Source organism: Dromaius novaehollandiae, chromosome 1 (genome assembly GCF_036370855.1).
Source record: "Dromaius novaehollandiae isolate bDroNov1 chromosome 1, bDroNov1.hap1, whole genome shotgun sequence".
NCBI lineage: Eukaryota > Metazoa > Chordata > Aves > Casuariiformes > Dromaiidae > Dromaius > Dromaius novaehollandiae.
Genome location: NC_088098.1, coordinates 66,153,905 through 66,174,390, shown reverse-complemented (window position 1 = coordinate 66,174,390; position 20,486 = coordinate 66,153,905). Strand labels below are relative to the sequence as shown.

Sequence of the window (20,486 nt, the reverse complement as noted above, 5' to 3'; positions counted from 1 at the left end):
TTTAAACCTTTAATTTCCTGCCCTTGTGGCTGCCAGCGGAGAACAATTAAACCCAAACCAAAATTTTCCACCCTGAGCGGCCCTAACGAGCAGGAGGGTCAAAGAACCTAGCAAAGGTCGCTGCTTTTCTTCTCCCCGACCGCAAGGTGTCACGCAAACCACAAGCGTTTCTGTTTGCTAAATAGATGGTTTTAAGGCACAGAAGAGTTGCTTTGAAATAAAGCAATAAAGTTGTGGTCCTGTGGTTTTCCTCGCTATAAACAGCCAGCAGGAGAGGATTTTTTTTTTTTTGAGTGAAAAATAATTGGAGAGCACTCCCATTACACCTTAATGCATGTCTGCCTTTGAAGCAGATCTTTGCCAAGCAGCTTGCTGTGTCAGGCTAACGCTGGCCTTCATCTCCTGATGGCATGTTCCTCAGGAATCTTTGCTTTGGTTACTACCTTACTGAAAACCATGCATCCAGGGTTTTGAGCGTGTTAAACTATTTAATGAACTGGAGTTTGGACTTAAGAACAAGCTCCTCCACTGTACCCTCAGTACTAGGCATGCAATAATACAACATGTTTCACATTCTTATTTAACTGATATTTCAAAACAATAGGGTGTCTTGGTTACAAAATAATGATTTCACCATGTGAAAACTCTTCAGAAATGAGTCTCTAGATGAGAGTATTTAATATACTGTTTTGTAACACTGACTGCTACTATAATTATTTAATGAAAAATCAAAGATACGAATGCAAAGCATACGTTAAAGTGTCAAGTACAGGTTTTAAAATGAAACTTCTATGCCATTTCACTGTGGGAAGTGTGAAAGAAAGCATGGGAAGTATGACTAAAAATTTGGTCATAACTCTCTTATAAACAATTGTTTACACCTGGGAGAATCAAACCCCTTCTCCTCATCAGGAGGAACACTCTATACTAGCAGCTTTCACAAGCCAATGCATTAGAGTTTGTATGTTGTACTATTGACTGCAGAAGAGATTTCAGAAAGATTCAGCTTGGTTAAGCCAAAACCACAGAATAAAAACATTGTAAAAGGAAGGGCTGAGCAGCTAAGCAAACTAGGGGATAAACACATTTCAGACTTTTGTTACTGTTGCTTGGTACTTGCAATCTGGAAAACAACATTCCTTTTTGGGAACTACAAGTCCCAAAGTGCACTGTGGGAAGAGTATGCATTGTACCAGCTAGTGCCCAGCACAAATTCCCAAATATGGATAAGGAATCAATTTTGAAAAAGACTTAACAGTCACTGAATACTCTCCACTGAGAATCAGAAAAGGAGTGAGACAGCATGAAATGAGGTAGGTTCATAATATGCAAAGATATTCAATAATGTCTTTTGAGGAGAGCAGACAAGAATATTCTGTTCCTTAGAAAGACAGTACAGTGGTATAGTGGTAATATTAGAATTGTTTGCTGTGATGATGACAGTGATTTTTGAAAAAGAGTATTGTTGTTTCAGGTGGGGAAGTAAGCGGCAGGAGCAGCTGTGCTGCAAAGTGAGTCAGATCCTGTTTTCTTGCAGGTGTTCTTTATTAATAAAAAACTACAGAAAGATATGTGAACTGCAACAATAATGCAGTTATGTTAGAAGTACAGAAAAGGTGGAGAGAGTGGGAGCTGTTCTAAACAGAAGATCTGTATGAGCTGCAGTCTGGCTGTTTAAGAAGCTAAGATGGAACAAGCAGCCTTGTAACAACAACTATGGGTAAAAATAATTTCTCTGTAAAGCATGGTAGAATGTTTTTGTACTTCATCCATTTTCCTAGAGGGGACAGTATGGTGCCTTGATGGCCAAACCTCTAACAGTTCTCTAACCTGCAAATGATAGTAACTCAGTTAAAAAGTTGTTTAAGGTTGGGTTAGGAACAATTACTTATTTTACTGGCAATTTGTTAACAAGCAAAATAAAAAATTTCTGAAGTCAAACAGAATTGTCTTAGTGGAGACCAAAGACAATCTAACACCAAATTCTGATCTGTAAAGTCTTAGCGGTCAACTTTGACAAGGACAGAATTGGCTTCTGCCTCTCTCTCTCGTCCCTGCGGTCAGACATCTCTCTCATGCATCTGAGATGCAGTGTGTGGCCGCTCAGTGACGTCAAGTGCAGCTGGTCAGTCTGATCTGTCATCCCAACAACGTACCTCTACTATGTAGGGTCATGGAGCAGGAGGGTAGGTATGGCACAGTACTGCAAACGGAGATACAGTCCAGCTGTGGAGAGATGTCTGAGGCAGTTTGGGCTGGTGAACTAAACTGTCACGTGGACACTCATTGCAGGATAAGAATGATGCTATTTTTCCATCTTTCCTTAAATGTAAACAGTATAAACTGTTTTTAAACTTGGAAGAGTCACTCTTGTATGTGACCATACCCCACACAGCAGGGCTATACCACTATAAATATATTGAAGGAAATCAACCTGTTTGGCTGTGCTCCTGCTTCCTGGATAGCAGTTTGTAGAAATGAGAGAAGGTAAATTCAAGAAAACTTACTCTCAGGAACAGGTAGTAAGAGCATTTTGTGTCATGGGTGGGATGTTGATGCCTGACTCCTTGCCTCTTATCTGAAATCTAGAGGGTTTTTTTTATTGCTGTCATCTTGATTTTCTATAGGAAAGGAAAGGAAGTGAGTTGCAGAGGGACCTTCTTTATGTCTTCACCAGCTGTGAATTCAAATTTTCCTCCTCCCACTCTTGTGAAGCAGTTCAAGGAGAGTTAGAGATACAGGCACCTGCAACAGGGCCTCCTGAGGTAAATCGTCTCAAGTATTAATCCAGATCTGACCAGCATGCGGTCACAGGGCCAGAAAGCTGACAATCAGTCTTTTCTGCGGTCTCTTCTGTGTCAGTAGGCTGTTAATATGAGATTAGCAGCATTAGGCAGACTTTGAGCTAGAAACAGTGAGGCTCTATAGTCTGATTTGAAGAGAAAGAAACCCACTTACACCCTCCCCCCCCAGAAAAAGAATAGAAAATCTGGAAATATAAAGGGCATTATAAACACAGTTGAACGAAGTATGGTCTGTAGGAAAGCTGTGGAGTTTTATAGTACATTATAGCTTATAAGCAACTTCATCTTTAATAAAGCGATGAGGTCCACAGACACTGCAGGTCTCAGCGTGCAGCACTCCTTCTTCATAACCATGTGCTTTTGTTTGGGTCTGGCTAGACCATTACATGCTGGAACCTGTTATTTGCTTGTATTTCCCATGAGCAATACATCCCTATTAAATATGAAGATAGCTTGCTCCAGTTCCCTTCAATTAACCCAAATTCAGGGCTTCCTCTAGCTTCTGGCAGGCTGTCATTAGAGCCTTCAGTTGTGTGAAGGTGAACACTTTTTGGTTATGCATCTAACGGATGGCCAAGTCTGAAATCTTTCTTATTTTACTTAGGACAGAATCAAACAAATATTTTATTGTTTTTAAAATAGTGGTGAGAGGTGCCTCACCTGATTTTGAGGCCACCTGCTAATGTTCCTAGTTTTTTAAAGCACTTGCCTCTTAACTTTGGCTGCATGAAAACGCATATAAACAAGAGTCGAGGATGCTAGCGAGAAGACAGTAAAGATAACTACAGGGGTAGTCATAGTCACAATCCAACTAGGTGGGGATGTATCACGTGATGTTAAGGTCTGAGCAAATCCCTGTTTTAACCTTCATCTTAAAAACACAGTGTAAGATGCAAACACTGGAAACTGTAAAATTGGAAATGTGGAGGTATTTTCACAGTTTGTAGAGCTGGAATTTTACTAATATAATAGCAAAAGCTTTTAGAAAAGAAGAGTGATTTTAAGTTGATCATGCCTTATTCTTTGCTCTATATCCAACAAAATACCAAACCTGGCAACCCAGCATTCAAAGAATAAATGTTGTTACTTCTTATTTCATGGTTACCAGTTACAATAGTAATAATTAGTGCTGGGTGGGGCATTTCATAGCTTTAAGGTGACCAGTTTGGTTAAAGGCCTAAGGCAGCTTCTTTTCTGCAACCAGTTATTATCTGTGAGGAAAATACTAAGGGCTGTCATCACTGTAAGTAAATTAAATCGTCTTTGCCTACCACCACATCTCTTTGCTCTGCTGATTCAGAGTTGCTTCCCCTTCTAACTGTTAATATCTTTTCTTGAAGCCCCACATGCTGAAATCTGTTTTCACCCATTAATCTCTATATTTCTTCATTTTCAAAAGTGAACATCATGCTCCCATAGTTGGGAGAAATGTTTGACAATGTGAATCATAAATGTACCGCTGCCATAAGGCAAATGAGAAGAAAAAAATGTATTTTCTTAGATCACGTTATCTTTGCCATACCTTCATGGCTTTTCAGTACTTTTTGTTCCAGTGTTTGTCAAAAACCTGTCCCACATTTTGAATTCAAGCTTAGCACAATCTTCTATTGATTATAACTGCAAACATCCAAATGCTTCCTGTTCTGCATTGTGATCTAGGAATTATAGAAAATGTTACATAAGTTAATGAAGCAAACTCTTCTGTCTCTCAGGCTGTTGTCCTGGTTCTTATTTGACTTGGTATTGTGATGCTCATAAAAGTTTTAATCAAAGATTGTTTTAGAAAAGCCAGCAGTGCTGTAGAGTTGCTAGGTAACAGTGTCTAACGCTCTGGAGAGGATCAGCTAGGAAGAGATTGTTCAATGATGCAGCCTGTCTGTGTTTGGCCAGGTTAAATGTGTTGCTGTGCCAGTTCAGTGTGAGGACTGCAGCAGGCAGAACTTTGCTTCTTGCTGTTTGGCTCACAAACTTGATTTAGTAATTAAGAATTTGTTACTTTTTCCTTAATTTGCTTCTGAGCTTTTTAATGTAGTTGGTGAAAATGCAGCATCTCTTATTTTGGGAAGGATTTCTCCCCTGGTTTTGAAGACCCGTATGCTATTTTAGAGTCTTATTGGATTGAGAGTTACGATTATAGTTTGTGTAAAATTAGTATCTAGAGCAGTGTATTACTTTCAGTTTCTCCTGCAAATTAAATTTCTCTTTCTCTCTGTGCCTTTTTTACTTGCTGGTTGTTCTTGCCTTTCTCAGAAGTGTCATAGTGATACTAGATGCAGACAAACATAGGATTAGGTGTCTAATTAGTTTATGTAGCCTTGAGCCTGCTTGTTTACTTCTCAGCAATGGGGGAAGGGCAGCCCATAAGAAATCTAACTGTTGCCTGTCCTTGAGTTTTCAGCTTTAACAGAAGTCTGAGCCAGGACTGTCTGAAAAGACAGGTCCTAATTGTCTAGATACATTGTTGTTCCAGCTGCCTGTTGACAAAGGAAGTTGAAAACTCAGTTTGTATTAGCAAATCTGAAGTGATTTCTCGCTTAGGGTTAGCTCCAAAAATATTCATTTCCAAAAAATGACTCAGTATGGACAGCCTGAAAACACTTGCTTGAAATATTATGCCAAAGCTAATAAGCTGTAATTAATATCTTTTGGAATTCTACTATAGGTAGGGCAAGTTGTATTTTAAATGTTTTTGGTTTATCAAAGTGAACCTTAAGCCGTAACTTTCCTCTCTCCTACTAAAGTCACCCTTTAGCAGATCTAGCTGGGGGAATTCAGCATGGTTTTCCCATAGTTAGTTGTTCTTGACCCAGTTCAACACTGGCTCATCTGTGGAGAGCAGTAACGCAGCAACTTGTGTTTGGGCTCATTAGCCACTTCACTGCAGAGTCAGTGGCTGTTTTTCAGCTACCACTGAGAAGGGCTTGCACCAAGGTGACTTGCTGGCTTTGCACTGGAATGGGCTGGGCAGCACTCGCCAGATCCTTTCTTGCAGCAGCATTGTGCAGAGAGTGGCCTGTGTGCGGGGGCAAAGATGGCATGGAGCAGCAAGAGCGGGGCTGCTCCATGAGGTGGGACAAGTTGTGAGCTGAGGGTGGGCCCGGCACAGGCAGCTGCAGTGCTCTCACCGCCCAGGGTGCAGTCTCGCCCGTGGCATCCGAGTATCTGAATCGGGTGGGCAGAGCAGGGTGCTGATAACAGGTTTTGTCAACAGCCCCATACAAGGCGACGTGATGAATTAGGTTCAGGATCCAGTCAAGGAGTCCAGTCAGGAGCATGTGGAGACAAGGCTATGACATGGGTCCAAGGTCCACCCAGGAGAGAGAGACTGAGGCCTGAAGACGTGCAGAACTGCATGGCTCAGACCAGGCCTGGGTACCCAGGCCAGAGCTGAAATAGGGCCCCCTAGACCAGTGAGCAGAAGGTGCAACCTGGAGGTCCTGGGTGAGGCCAATCAGGGCAGTTTAGGCCTATTAGTGCCCTCAGGGCGCTGACAAATGACTTGTTAAGCTGCTACAGGTGTTTCCAAAATGATTAAGGAACTATGAAATGGAGTCAATTTTTTAAAATAATTCTACTAATTAATAGACTTGCACAAGGGTCTTGATTTAGCTAAAAATTAAAAATGCTCTGGATAGATACATTCAAGCATTAAAATTATCCCAAGCCTCCTTAGACGCAGAGTTCATTGACTAGACATTTCTTTCATTAAAACATCTCTCTTTTTGAACTTAAAGTTTCCTTTTCTTATAACAGAGGTGATAATGTCATTGTCTCTCCTACCGGATACAGGGCTTATTAGTTTTTTATTTTTAGTTGTATTTGTGAGTTGTTCTGTGATCTTGGTATGCAAGCAAAGGGACTAGAGAAAAGCAAAGCAGCAGTGCTGTTTGCTGTATACACTAGCAGAAGTCAATAGTTCCAGAGCAAAGTAGCAAAATGAGACTCATGTATAAACTGAACAGTTCTGGGAGTGTGGGGAGCTTGCTGGGTTCTGTCAGAAGTCAGGGACTTTGTTAGAGCACTTAAGGATAGGCAGTGCTGTGCCCTCATGTTTCTCTTGAAATGTATTTGTGAGGAAGCAGGAGGAGGCTAGCAGACAGAGGAAGATTATTGCTGCATGCTAGTATGTCAGGCTGGCAGGGGGAGTACAGAGCCGAGTGATGAGGGTCCTGGAGGTCACTGTAAACACTAGGGAAGGTTAAGAGAAATAGGGGGACTGGGAGGTCATGCTAAGTTTGAAAGGGAGAGTAGATGGACATGACTGATGATATCTTTGGCAATTGGAAACAGAACCTTAAATAGCTCAAATTTTGTTATTTGTATTCAAGAACGCTTGTCCATGCCAGGACTAGGCATCCATCTTTCTCATGTCAAATTAAGCAGCAGTTAACAGTCCCTATGCACTGTAAGCTGCCTGAACAATGGGCCTATTCTAAGCTCCCTTTGCAAGACTGTCTCATGCCAAAAGGTGTGTTCACCAGAAGAAAATCAATACTAGAAAGATACTTCGCTAATTTTAGGAGATAGAATCAGTGCATGCTAAATCCCCAAAGGAGCCGACTCTCAAAATAGTCTTAGCAGGGAAGCGTGCTCTGTAAACCATTACCAAAAGTTGTGCTGAAAGCATTAAAACATATTACATAAGCTGCACAGAGTTTCTGCCTTGATCTTCCAAATCATTGTTCTTTATTTTCCTAAGTTTGCTGCAATCAAAGCTGGTACTCTGGTCTCATTATTCATGTGACAGTTAAAGATCCAGATTGGCCAGAAGTAGGATAATCTTGAGACTAAGTCTCTTGTGCTGCCTAAATTACAGAGTTAAAGAGCGCTGTGATGTACTTAATAGACTGACTTCACATTGCTCAGCAAGTTAGAGGTTGACAAAGAACCTTATTCTTTGAAAAGATAATTGACACTGAAAACAAGTCAACCATCCCCCAACTAAGCCATGGAGATCATCAATGCTTGTGAACAATAGCTGATGATGTTCAGGATTCAGTGGGTTAAGTGGTTAATCCTATACAGAAAGCTGCATCCATAATGGGGTTTAAATGGAGGGAATCCACCCAATTTGACCCCTAGAGAATTGCTTCCTGCTGTTAGGCTGATGGATATGTCTATAAATATCATGTTAGCCATCAGCAGATAAAATCTTGCAGAGCTGAAAAGCCTCTTCCTATTAAATGATACATTGATCTCCATGAAACAGCAGCAGCCTGGGTTAATGAGCCACAGAAACCAATCCCCCTACTCCTGCAGTGTGATTGTAGCCAAAGACAAGTAAGATCCATAACCGGCTTCCTTCTTGATTTGGTGGAAAAAAAAGTCAAAACTTATACTGTTTTTTCCTTCTGCGCAGTCTTCTCCACAGGGCTCTTTCCTTACCTTCTGTATTGGACACCCAAGCAGCATATCATCATCCTTTTGCTGCAATTTGTTCAAACTTACAATTTGCTGTTTACATCCATCAGAGAAACCTGTCAGTCAGGATAGTTATGGCAGATTTGCCTTAGCAGTTTTCTTCAGCTAAAGCAGTACCATACAGAGCTGCAGAGAACACACCAGCAAGTTTACGCACCTTCTCCAGCACAGGCACTAATGCATAGCAGACAGACAAACTTCAGTAATCACTTCTGTTCATCCTCACTCCTTTGTATCGATTTTTGTATTTTTAGCACAAGTGCTTGTGATGTGGGGTATTTTCTTTAAAGCTAAAATCTTAAGGTTGTTAAGCATATCCTGTTATTATGCAGGGCCTAAGTTTTGATTTTTCTACCTCTCAAAGCTGTTGATACTGCATGTGCATGCATGTGCACGCCGACACACCCAGGCGCGCACGTGCACACACACACACTTACAGAGACTTCAACCTCAGTATTTGGATTCTCCATGCTGTCTGTTCAAGCCTCCATGTCTGTATGTATACAGGCCTCAGCACAAGTGTATGCCACCTTTCTGTTGCTTCAACCAGCTCTGCTTGTGTTTAAAGATGCCAGGCACAAGTGAGTTAAACCTTAGAAGGTAGCTCAGAGTAAGCTGTTTTGAATTTGTGTTCTCTATGTTTCTTCTCCACGCTGCCTATTTGTCTCCCTTTGCCTTTCTGCCTCAGTTTTGCTCTCTGGCACTGTGCTCCGCAGTTGCTGACTCACTGGAAATCCAAATGTTTCCCATCCCCGGGGACTGTGACCGTCTTGTTTGGCATACCCCTGGTTATCACTGTGGGACTTATTTGGAGAACTTGCAAGAGATGCTTTGCCTGGCCCTCCTGACTGGCAGCCGGTGCTGTTGACAGTGTTCTTCCAAACACAATAAGGGACAAGACGAGAAAGATTAGAAGAAACCAGGGATTCATATTCCCACCAAAAACCACACCCATAGCTGCTTACAATGTGAGGATATGTAAGAAAGGGGCATTGTGAGGGGAGAATGATTAGGGTGCTTTTCTCTCTTCTTTTACTTCTCTCATGAGTTTTGGCCTTCCTTCCCTTCCCCCATAGTGTTCCTCATGTGATATACACCACATCAGGAAGCTTTGGAAGTGGGACCTGCCTTCCAAGGCAGATCAGTTCTGCCTTCAGTGCTCTGCTTGGACCTTTCTGCTTGGAAATGATCCTATGCTTGTCTAACAGTGAGCTAGGCAAGGAAGAAAGGAAAAGAAAGGAACATTACAGAAACTTTGTTTCTGAAATTGTCCTTTGCTGCTTCAGTGTCTTTGAAGGTGAGACAGTCTTTTGCTTCAGAGACCCTACAGGAGTTAAAGTAAACTGGAACAGTAGAGGATGATCATGAAATTCAGCAGCTCTGCCTGCCCTGTGTGTGTTGACAGTGGGGTCTGCCGAGTTCAGCCACTCAAAGAACTGAGCTGTTATTAGCCTTGAAGAGCCAATGCACTAAGAGAAAATGATTCTACTCCATTTTCAGCAGTATCAACAAAATTGTTTACCAAGTTTCGAAGAGTTATATTTTTGGCATCCCTGCTGGCCTAATCTGGCCTGTTGAATGTTGAATGAGTAAGAAGGAAAGAACTTGACTTTTCTCTCAATTATGAAGCAGAATTTTTATGGATGACAGTTAAAGAAAAACAAAGCAAAACAAGTTTTTGTACGTTTACCTCATAGGATCTGGAGAAACAATGAGTACAGAGCCTTCTGATTTCAACTGGAGGGGTAGGTGCCTCCATCATTTAAAATTGCATCTCTGGTGTCTCAAAACAACCAAAACTTGAGACATCCAAAATGAATGAACACACTCGTAAATCTAGTTATAAATGGCCTGTTCAGAGTCATACAATATGACTGCAGAAAAGCTGGAAGGTGACCCCAAACCTTTCTTGTTAGGGCAGAATTGTGATGGACTGTGATGGACAATCATCCTCTTTGTCCTTGAAGACCATGCTAACTGTGACTCAACTATAGGCCACCGTAGTCTGAACTTAGCCCCTTTGACATCACAGCACCTTAGTAGGTTTTCTGAAGGAATCACAGAATTGCAGATATTTGCAGAATTTCGTTTGCAAACAGATCTCCTTTTGGGAGGAGCTGCAACTACCCTTGGTTTCTGCTGTCATGCTGACTGAGGAGAGCCTCCATCTGTTCTCACCACTATGCAGATGCTGTAAGTGGATAGTTGCAGCAAGGCTGAAATCTGAGTCTGGTGGCAAGGTGAAAATGCTGTTAAGTGGATAATGGGGCACAAGGTCTTCATTGCATATTTAGACTCCATAAAAGCACATGTGACAGTGCCAGAAAAGCTGTAATCTTGGAACAGCCATAGTGGGATGGTGTTCCTGGCTGCATAATTTGGGCTAGAAATAATAGCTACGATAACATGGGCCTCACCATGGCCACTGCCTATGAAGGGGAACAACAACAACAAAAAAGAGCACAGAGAACAGCAACAGTAAAATAAATAATAGCCTAATAAATCATTCATGCCAAGGATTTATACAGTGCTTTACTCATTCAAAACACTGGGAAAAACATTAGCTGATTAACCTTGATTAACAATTCAGGTAATCAAAGGGAAGTGGAATGAAAATGGTTAGAGGAGGTTTGGAGTATGAAGGCTTCCTGAAATGATGAAATGATTTTGCTGTCTTTGATGGGAGGAAGAATTTCTTCCTCTAGGGTTTCAGTGTGCTTGCAATGTGGGTGTTATTACTGCAGTTTTAATAACCACCTGCTTAATTCTCTGGAATAGGAGATTATGTACAGCATAGCCAAAGGTTTCATATTTGTTTGAATAGTATCTGCAGTTACATGGGCCTAACAAAAAATGAGAAGTATCATCAGCCCTATGTTTCAGGGTGTAGAATGATGACCAGCCTGGGTCAGGAAGAAACCCTATTACTTTTTTAACATCCCACCAGTAGGATAGATTGCTATACATTCCTATGCAATATTTAGCATTAGGCATCATTGCTGGAAAACAGGGTATAGTTGCAGAATGACCTACTGCTTCTCCTTACATAGGAGTGAAAGCCAAAGCTGATTTGTCATTTGATGTAAAGGATTCACTGAATTAGCAATCAACAAGGCATTGAGAATACTGCAAGTGAAAGCTGATTTTTTTTTTTTAATGAACAAATTCATTCCCCTGCAATAAAATAGGAGTCTTTGGCAGAGAATCACTGTGCAACTTGATTCCTGGCTGTGGCATATTTAGGTTTATATTATCACCTGCTGCCCACACTTATGCAGCATAAACTCATCAAAGAACCTGTGAAGAAATGCATTTTTAGTCTGCTGCCCTGAATCACTTCTCCGTTGAAGAACCCCTTAATCTGCTGGAGAAAGACAAATACAATCTAGAATAACCACAGACCAAGCATGTAGCAGATTTCCCAAAGGCAAATAAAGACTAGGACTTACTGTAGACTGTTTAAGTCAGGTGTTCAATTTATCTGCAACGTGAGAACTTTGTATTTTACGCTGGTACAATACCAGCAAATGGTGCTGCAGATAAAGCCAGCAGCCTTCAAGAAAGCAGTGATTTAACAGAGTATTAATTGCTTTGATACCTTTGCTACCCTTCTTCAAAAAGACTACAAAAGTCTGTGTTTGCCTGTGACCTGGGAAGCTGTCAGTGTGAGCAATGAATGCTATCAGACTTCTCCCTTTTCTCTCCCTTTTCCTCTGTCTAGTTCTCCTGGGGATGGAAGATCTTGGCAGCTGGATCTACCCCAGGCTTTTGCCTTTTGTTTTCCTGCATTTTTCTCTTGGCACAATTCAGAGGTTTTCTGTGTTGTGCTTCCACAATCACAGGCTAGAATATTTGCACAGCTGTCTGATGACAGAAAGGGGGAGAAAGAGAAAATCTACTCTTCTGTTATTCAAAAAGGAAAAAAAAGTTTAACATGAGTTTAATCATATAAAATCTTTGCTTTGCCCTGCTCTTACTCATGTAACAGAGCTTTCTGGCACCTTGTCTGTTTTCCCCCATGTCCTCTACCTTGTTCTTCTCATACGTACAAACTCACCCTTTCCTGCTCCTCTTAAAACCTCGGTGGGCTCCCCTACAATGAAGACTCCATTACCCACCTGCATGCACTCACTTCAGCCTGTTCCTGGTTTACAGAAATAGGGCCAGCTCCTACAGTCCATAATCAGGCATTCTTCAGGCAAATCTCTGACTGAAGTCAGTAGAAATTTTGGCAGAAGGACTGCAAAACTAATTAATGTTCCTCCCCCAAGTATATATATTGGGTGGTGATGAGAGATGAGAAAATAGTGCCTAGAAAGAAAGTCCATTAATAAATGAGAAGTAGATGTGAGGAAGAACAGTTGATTGAATTATTTATAATGCAGTTATAGAATTGCTGAGTTGCTGAGCTTTCCAGAAACCCATCCATAACAGGCATGGCCATAGCAGTTAATAAGAATACAGACAAGCAGGAGCAAGGACCTCCATGAAAATTAGGTATGGAAGTATTTTTGAAAAAATAAAAATTACCATATCCAAATCATTTATCACAAGTAAGAATGTATTTTAGGGAACTGATAACTTTCTAATACCCTTGAAAACTCATTGTGAGTTAATATTATAAGCAATGCACTACAGATTTTCAAGCAAAAACTGAGCAAATGTGATCCCATCTTTTAAAAATAGAAAAGCAGTATAGACACTTCCTATCTAATAATGCTATCTGTAGGCTGTAGTGAAAAAAATGCAATACACATTAAAATTTGAAAAGTTGATAGTGGTACTAAGAGCAAAAAAGAACTTCAGTGTTTAAAAGAACCAATCTTGTGGCAAATTTTTTGACAAAATTATCTAATTAGTGACTGAAGATATGAAGACTGAGAGCAGATATATTAGATACTTTGTTGCAATGTGTGGACAATTAAATTTCTCAAATCGTCAGTGGCTAAAGGAAAGAAAAGCAACAAGGCCAATGAGATCTTTTTTAGCTTTGACATCTATGATTCACATGCATGCTCTCCCACTATGAACAATCCACCCCCTTCCTACTTGCACATAAACACACGCTCCCTCCCTTTATCATGCTCTTGGACCACACACACATCTATATCCACTTTCTGCCCTTCACATCAGCCAGCCTCCTGCCTTGGACACGAGCCCCTTCTCTAAACTAAGTCCTCAGTTAAAGGTGTGTGTTTTCACCCTAGTCCACCAACCAGTTGGGTTTTTTCAAAGTTTTATTGCTCTCCCCAGTCATAAGCTCCAGACAAAGCATTCCTTTCTGTGAGGGAACTTCACACCCAGGAATGTGGTTTGGATGTTTAATGGACAAAGGAACATTCATGTTCTTGCTCTGGTTGCCTCTTAATCCTAAAGAAGAATGAATGTGCAGTGACTTTAGCCTTCCAGCTCAGCTCGTGGAATCTGTGTCCTTCTGTGTACATACCTTTGCTGTAGCTCTCTGTTTGTTTGTGGTTGAGACTGAAGTGTGTAGGCATAGGGATGTATTCTCTCTGTACTGGCCTGGATTCAGCAGTCTGAATGTCATTTCCAGTCCGTTAGCCTCTGAAGCCTTCTGTTTGTGAAATTACTCTGATAAGGCGACTGATGAGAAATGGGTGCTCATTAGCTGCTGTCACTTTTATACCCTCTTCTGTAAGTAATGGTGCAAGGAAACCCTCATGATTGCATTAAATGCCTCTAGCTAATGCTCTGTGAGAAGATAAATCTGCAACTGGGAAAGGCTTCTGAGTGCCACAAGCCAAGCCCAACTATCTCTTCTCCCCTAGGTTCCTTTGCTGCCTTCATAGGCCCTGCTGACCAAGCATTATTGCTCCTCAGGATTGTCTTCAGGGGAAAGCTTCATTTTGAATGCCTTCATGCCATCCCACCCAGAGGCAGCAAGTCTTTTCCACCCAGCCAAGCATAAAAGTGTCTGGAGGGAGAGAGGTCAGAAAAACAGACATATTTAATTATATGCACCAACCAGCATTTCCCCTACATAAGACTGAGCATGTAGTTCAGTGTTTGATCTTATTCCATTCTCATTTTGGATTACTGAAGAAGAAGTCCTCAAATGCCAGTGATAACATGGATTTTTATAACACGCCTTCATATTATTAGTAATCTCACATCTATGTGGAACCAGATGCTCATAACTCTGGATATATTCGTAACTGTTTTTGAAAAAGCCACTAAGTGGCCCTGTAAAGGGCAAGCTTTTAAAGTCCAGTATCTTTAACGTGAAGGCTCCAGACTTGCTGGGACCAGCCCTAAATGAACTTACCTACTTTGCAGAGATACTTTGGTGCTGCCAAGTCTAGCAGCATTGTCATGGTCACCACTGTATTTGGTGATGTTCTTGAAGTCCCATGTTTTAGAATCACATAAACACAAGAGAATTATAACTTTTTTTTCTAAACCAAAATAAATTCTAATCCTTGTAGTGTTGGGAAAAAGATGGAAAAATTAGTCTTGAAGGCAGAGGCAAAGACAAGTAAAGAAGTTCTCTGCTGCTTCAGATTATAGTGGTTCAAAAAAGGTACATAATGGCCTGTGGTGAGTGGACCTCTAATACTCAGGCTTTGGCATCTGGAAGCTTGTCCCTATCCAGCAAGTTGTGATGAGTCTTGTCAGGGAAAGCTAAAACAATTTGAGTCAAAAGTGGGGACAGGAAGGTTAGTCAAGAAAACAAACATAGGTTTTACTGCGCTTTGTTTGTTTTTGTCCCTACCACCTACGTGCATACAGAGCTGTGTTTGTTCCTGGCATCCCGAGAGAGGAAATCTATTACCTTAAAAGAGGCACTTGGCATTAGGATAGAATAATAAGGAAAGCAACAAAGAACCGTTGGCAACATTTTATTAAGAAGATGAGATAAATAGTCTGTCTTGTAAACAAGTAGTAGTATTTAGCTATCCAAGGATTCGCTTTCCAAAACAAGCCTGGATTGTTCATTGTCTGGCAAAGTAACGCCTGCTTCTGCAGTCCTGACTTCTCCTCTAATTAGACCATGGACTCCATAGGTCATTGCTGCTGTGCACTGTTACATCAAACATTACTAATAATATTTGCGTCAATGTTATAATAAAAAAAATATTTAGAGCAAGAAAAAAGAGCTATATTAAGACTCAGAAAGGATAATGTCAAGGCTTTTCAGTTCAGACGACTGGAACAAAGGAACTCTCCCTACCCAGCAGCTTCCCTATAGCTGTAGATACGACCTCACAGACACACTTGCTCTCTCTTATATTGGCAGAGAAGCACTTGGCAGAGAAATATCCTATTACTGTCTCAACTGCTCATTCACCTGCTCAAAGAGATGAAATTATATCACTCTGTCCTAACAGTTCTTCAAATACTGGTGAGTGTGTATTGATGTTCAGATGTTTACCAAAACAAAATTTCTTTTTTTTCCTGTTTTCACATGACACTATTTCCCAAAGGAAATGACAGGCTCTCTCGGGATTATGCCAGGTTTGCTGTACCATAAAAACAGGATTTACACGTGTTGTAGAGCTTCATAAGTGGAGTAACCAAAGTGTGTGTGTGTTGGGAGTTCTGAAAAAAAGCCTTTTTTAACAAATGGGTGGATTGCCACGGTCAGAGGAATCCTCAAAAGCGGAGGCAACGCGTGTTTTCTGTGCTACCATTGCCTCTCTGTTACTAAGCCACAAGGGACCACTGCTCTGTTACCATGACAACAGTGACGAATTGGCAGCCAGAACCATCATCACGCTGTCTCCATGAGACCCTGCAAGATGCTCTGAGAAAGGCGTACAGAAGGAGATTTGCATCCCAGATCTCATTTCCTTTTCACTTTGGCTTTATCTTGCAAGCCTAGAGAAGGAGAAAGTTGTTTGTGCAAGCTCTCCAAAGAGAAACCTGTGCAGAATCAGAGTATGATGAGTGGCAAGAGGGCTCTGATTTAGACACTTGCCCAGGCAGAGGCGGGGGAATTATGAGCACCTGTCGGGGAGGAGTTGACTTGTGAGAGAAGAAGGTCACTTTTACAGCCTTGCTCTGTGAGTACTGACCCAGCAGCCTCTTGTGTCTTCTGCTGAAAATGTTTTTTATTGTCTGTTACCAACTATAAAATTCTGGGTTTTCCTGTCTTTAAGGGTTTCCTGTCTTTGTGTTAGCTCTTTTAAATAGGCTTCATGCAAAATCCATGAAGGCACTACTACTGGGTTTTCTCATCTTGGCATCAAGTCCTGTAGGAGCAGCAGGCTTGTATTAGTAGCAGGTTTCTCATCTCCTGGCACCCAGCAAGCTCAGTGAAATATGCACAGCAGCAGCTGTAGTTTACAGTCAGAGCTGCACAGTCCATACCTTAATGCACTGATACCAGGTTTTGTACTCCAGCCAGCTGATAGGGTACTACCTAAAGATCAGCTTATTTTTTAACTCATGATTCCAGTGTGTGTTATACACACTAACTTATTTGCTTTTGTTGAAATTAAGAACTTAAGCAGCAAGTAAATCAAATGCTGCTTGGAACATGTGCAAAAGGAGTATTCTCTATATGTAGGATAGTTACAAGTGATTTCTTTCCAGTGAACCAAACAGATGCATCAGAGAAATTGCATAAAAAATGATTATATTGTCATAGATCCACCATACTCCACCATACCACATGGATATCGTAAACAAGCATACAGGCAGACAGTAGCCAAACATTAAAAAGTCATGGGTGAGATCAATCTAGTATGGCTAACAGTAAACATTATAAATGTTTTGGTGCTACAGAGCAGTGGGATCATCAGTTTTAAATTTTCAGCAGAAAAACATTAATTAAGTCTAGAGATCTGTGAGAAGAATAAGCTGCTTTGTAAAAAATAATAATACATTTCAAAAAATAATAAGGAAAATAAAGGGATCTTGTGCATCATAGTTCTGAAATCTTGATCAAGCTGCAGCCTGCTTGCATGAGAGCTGAGTTTTTTTTTCCCCCCCCATATGAATTTGGTGCTTGTTGTGTTCCTTGGCCAGACAGCAGCACTGGGGCATCTGTAGCTGTAATCTCATTAAGACTATTAGGCTGTGGTCGTGCTGTGTTGCTGGCATGAGTTTAGGCAGACAGAAGATCCGTGGAGCATGGATGGCTCTCGCAGTTGAAAGGAGATGGGCTACATTCTTTTTCATGAGGTTGGAAACTATCACAACCTAGACTTTGGAAAGGCACTGTTTATAATCCAGCCGGAAAGGCAAATAGTGACAGGTCCACTCAATCCAGGCACAAAAGGGAGATTTATGAACATAGCTTCTGTTCGTGGTAATAGGAGTGACATGTGTAAGTTATCCACAGAATGAGGGCAGAATACACTCCCTTCAGTGTGTAAATAGTATAAAGATGTGCCTGTGTGAGTGTTGGCATGAGACATTGGCCTACTACAGATGAAAAACAGAAATCAGAAATGAATTATTTGTTCATTTTTCTACTCCAAGAACTGGTATAGTGTTCTGCTTTGTCCAGTCTGTTATGACTAACACAAGCATTGCGGCTTTTGTTTTTTTGGAGTATTTTACCACACTTGAAAACATTTTGATGTCACAGGATGTTTCTAGAATCAGATACAAGTTCTTTTCATTCATTTTTATCTCATTACTCTTCATTACAATTCCTTAAGACATCATGAATACCTCCTTTTCCTTTTTGTGTTCCTGCATCATTCAAATACTACTAGATAGTTATGTCCCTCTTCAGCAGTGGAGTTTAAGTACTTCTGCATGTAACTGGATTTCCAACCCCACTGTGAACTCTGCACATGTAGACCTCCTGCATATAAACCCATCCCAGCTTATGTCATTCTTGCATGAGCCTGGGGAAGCACACTTTGCTGAATGAATGCCAGTGTACCACACAGTTCATAAATATGTAAAAGTAATGAGCCCTATCCCAACAAGCTTAGATTCAGAAACATTTAGCAGATGTTCTGGCTGTGGGGGAGGAAAACAGGAGATGAATAAATATAATACTGCAATAACCAATAGTTTGTTGATGAAACCGCACATAAATTAGAATGACAAACACACCCTGCCAGGACTTTGACCTACCCATAAAATAACATAAACATGTTTTATTAATAGTAGCTCCACATTCTCAGGATCAATAAAGTGACTTCATTGATTTACTTTCCCCTTTTATTAATACTTCTGTAAATAGTGGTGAATTTTGGATCGTAGAGTCTTTTTTTTATGCCTTGACTAAGGATAAATCTAATAGTACTATTAAAGCAATATGGTTTTCAGCCAGGACCCCAGAGCCTTTTGCTAAAGGGAACCTAACCATGGGTAAGTAAGAGTTTGAAGAAAACTTCCAGACTTGTTTGAGAATCAGGGCTGTTGGTTATTTCTAGACAATCATCAGGACAAGGGAGCTGCTTTATACAGCTCGGTTAAAGTGATAAAAAGTTGTTGCTTTAAAAACAAGCAAACAAAAGAAAGCTCAGCCTCCTCCCTGGTCCAGACTCAGAATAGTAAACCACTCTTCTAGACCTTAATGCATGCTATGTGGAATATACCAGTCCAGGAGGAACTCTGCACAGGCAGCTCTTGTGCAGAATTTGTATAGCCTGGCTTAGGTCAAGAACCAATAATTTCATGCATGTCTCAATGATGACCTCACAAGCCTTTCTTTCTATTGCTTTTCGCCATATATATATTTCAATCAGTTTCTTTAGTCCTTCTTGAGGACTGGTTGAGTAAAAGAAAATGCTGTACTTCTGATTTTTTGTTTAATATGTTAATTGCATAGCATGGCATCATGGCATCAGTGTAGGGGTACTTCTTCATCTGGATATGGTAGTCTGCTTGTATATATATGCTTTGCCTCATTAAAAAGCACTGGTCTTACTGCTTTAGATGCTCTTGCATCTCCTTGCACATCCATACGTTGTTATTTTTAAGGTAATAATGAAGTCAGACTCAGCTGGGCTGCTCTTCCTGTCCCTTAGCATCCTGTACAGTTTTGGGAGGGAGTTTTCTGCCCTTGTGTAGCCTTTGTTTTGGGTTAGCTCTACTTGCAACTTTATACTGTAGTGAGCTCCTCAGATGCTCACTTCCTGAGTTGGGCTCACAGTCCTGAGTTGCAGCACCAGGCCCGAGTGCAATCCTACAGCATCTTGCTACTTGGAAAACCTGTGAGCACTGAAATCATCTACAGTGTGTTTGCACCGACACAGGGCCTCTCTTATTCCTAACATGGTCCCAAACACTCAGTCTACACTGATCTTTACCAGATCTGATGGGCTGGCTTTTTATTTCCCTGCCAGACTAGGAGAGTTTTTATGTTTTCTTTGTGAGCCAGTAGGGCTCACAATTGTATTTGTTTTGTTTTAATAAAACACCATTAGCAATTTATTTGGAACTCAGCTCACACCCATGCACACAACATCACTACAGGTTAGTGTGTGCATGTGTTCAGGGGTGGCAGAAGAGATTAAATAGCATTATTTTATAAATATTACAGTTATTCAAATGCTTATGCAATGAGTAACCACTTGCATCCATGAGGATGCAGGGTGATTGATGCTTTCTGCCTTGTATTTCGAACACAAGTTGAACACCTGTGTTACTGCTTAGGGAGTCAGCTCTTTTTGTTTCCCCCCAGTGTGGACAACAATTCCTGCTAACTGTTCCAGCTGATGCAGGAGACAGCAAATTTTAAGACCTCTCTGTGCTATTCCTCAGTTTCTTTTGAGGACAAGCATTCAGCTGCTGGTTTATATGCAGAATACTTTTACATAAAACAAATTAGCTGCAGCTGTCCAAGTACATGTGAGCATCAGAAAATAAGGCAATATGTACTATGAAAGACATCCCCAATTAAATTGCCTCCAGCAGGTAGCAATTTAAATGTGATTTTTAGCAGTAACCATTGCATACAAGGGATGAGAGTTCTGGTTAAAGGTGAGGATTTCAGGTGCTTCAGTGGTGTCATGTCATGTCATGTCATGTCATGTCATGGCCTCCACTCTTACAGATGCTAAGACATACAAAAAAGCACATGAAATCCTCTTGCAAAACACACCAGCTGCTCCTCCCATTCTACATAATAGTGGTAAGGCCTCAACTGGGACATGCTGCGTACCATTTCTGTGCCAGGAAATTCAAGACAGACACAGACTAAAGTGAGAGCCTCCAAATGGGAGCATCAAGATTCATCAGAGGTCTCACAGTGTAACCTAGGAGGACAGCTTGCTTGGACAGGCTGGTGTCTGCAGCACTGAAGGTCTTTAAGGGGTAAAATAAATTTCTGTC

The 20,486-nt window shown here is 41.0% G+C and overlaps 1 protein-coding gene across 1 annotated transcript in view; it reads left to right on the top strand.

The window, feature by feature from the left end:
- Positions 1-1,225: 1,225 nt before the first annotated feature.
- MICAL3 (microtubule associated monooxygenase, calponin and LIM domain containing 3) overlaps positions 1,226-20,486 on the top strand; it is a 185,658-nt gene continuing 166,397 nt past the window's right edge. The window contains exon 1 of the mRNA XM_064515336.1: positions 1,226-1,313. The gene's annotated coding sequence lies outside the window, so the exon portion shown is untranslated. The remainder of the gene's footprint in view (positions 1,314-20,486) is intronic.